The sequence below is a fragment of the Meleagris gallopavo genome, chromosome 14 (genome assembly GCF_000146605.3).
Source record: "Meleagris gallopavo isolate NT-WF06-2002-E0010 breed Aviagen turkey brand Nicholas breeding stock chromosome 14, Turkey_5.1, whole genome shotgun sequence".
NCBI classification, from domain to species: Eukaryota; Metazoa; Chordata; class Aves; order Galliformes; family Phasianidae; genus Meleagris; species Meleagris gallopavo.
The window spans coordinates 14842635-14844521 of NC_015024.2; positions in this window are offsets into that span (position 1 = coordinate 14842635).

The following is a 1887-nucleotide window of genomic DNA, read 5'->3' on the forward strand; positions in this document are numbered from 1 at the left end:
CTCCCAAGTACAGTATAATTTACAGCAGGCTCAAAATATGAGTTAATGCATCTTTTCTTTCATTACCTTTTCCCCAGCTTGAAAATTTATTATGTGTTCCAGCTGGTTTGACAAGGGTCAGATGCATACGGGATGTTTCAGATTCATACACAGCATTTCAAGTAAGGCACAAGGCACAGCTCTTAGATTTCTTCAGTGGAGTACAGCTGCCCCTGCCTGGGGACATCAGTGACAAAACTTGCATTGGCCCAAATACATGATGAGAGCCCAATAGGGAGCTATTTTCTATTTCCAGTGATTTGTAAACATCTTTGCTACTACATGCAATGTACTGCAAATACTGAATGTGCACCTATTGTCCGTTTGACCTTTTTCTTACAACATTTTAATCTTGGATGTTTTTTTAACAACAAATCATAACAGTAAGAAATTCAGTTGCCATCTGATTTGATCAAAGTCACAAAGATCTTCAGACAAGGAGAACAGCTAATATTTCTTCTTTATCCTTTTGGTAAGAGGATTAATAACAAAAAACCATTCCAAGGATTTTTCCCCAAAGCATCCTTGCCTTTTGCATGACTAGCATTGCACATGTGAATGCTTCAGTACTTACGTGTTAGTAGGAAGCAATGCAAATACTTCACAGTCATGGAATCTTTCTGCAGCTCTAAGCCAATATCACTTCATGCCACCCGTAGGAGCTTTTCCATTTGAATCTAGAAATTGTATTCCACAATACCTACATATTAGGGGCAAGTTCTTTCTAGATTCTTTTGCTTGTGTCCCACAACCAAAAGGTGGGAAGGGACGGAGGGCTGCAATTTCTCGAGAACCAGTAGATCCTGGATCTTCCCATGCTGACAGGGTGTGGAGCAGCAGGTTGTCACTGTGACACCCGCTGGCAGAATTAAAATCTGAGCAAATGGCGAATGCTGTAACGTCTGACAGCTCCCCCAAATTCCCCTGAGCACAGGCTGTCTCAGAGTGGGTACTTCAGTTTGCAGCTCAACATTATGTAAGCAAGTCGAAATAATCAGGCATAGGTATCTCTAAGGCGACAGTTCTTATACACACACACACACAAATATAGATTTATATACATACGCATGTGTGTATATATATGTACACTTCCCCACTTTCCCTGCCTCACATTTAGAGAGCAGCAAATGGAGGGTCCAGCCACTTCTGCACCCTGACTTCCTCTACAAAACCATTTCCTGGCTCTTCTACCATCACTGAACTGCACTGAAGCATCTCTGCTGCCAGAAAGGGTGCTTAAGACCCGTGGTTTCCTAACAGTTCCCTTGGACAGGCACTGACCCTCCCTACATGACTTTCTAACTCCTTCCCCTCAGGATGACCTGCCACTTCCAAAGCTCCTGGTTCCTCTGTGCAGTAAACAAGTCCTCCTCCAGGAGCATCACAATCCATTATTAATCCTGCATCACTATGTCTGGGACTTTCAGTCCAAGACAGAAATAAAAAGACTGCAGCACAGGCAGACTAGGACTGCAATTGGAGCAGGGTTTGTAATTTAATAGAACTACCTGGAGTAATGCTGTAATCTCAAACAACCTTCAGAAGTAGTTCAGAGACAGATTCTCTAAATCCTCAAATCAGCTACAAATATACAGTTGCATTACTACTATGGATTGAAATGCCTTTGAAGTCAACAGAGAGATTCTTACAGGGTTTTTTATAGGCTTATGCATTTATATATATAAATATATACACACACACACACACACACACACATATAGACATACGTGTCTCCCTAGGAGTTTAATTGGGCTGGAGTGCCCCTGAAGAAGTCTGAGCTGAAACCCTAAGGAACAGCACACTCTGAGAGCTCTCTGCCTGTAGGATTTTTTTTTTTTTTTAATTAAC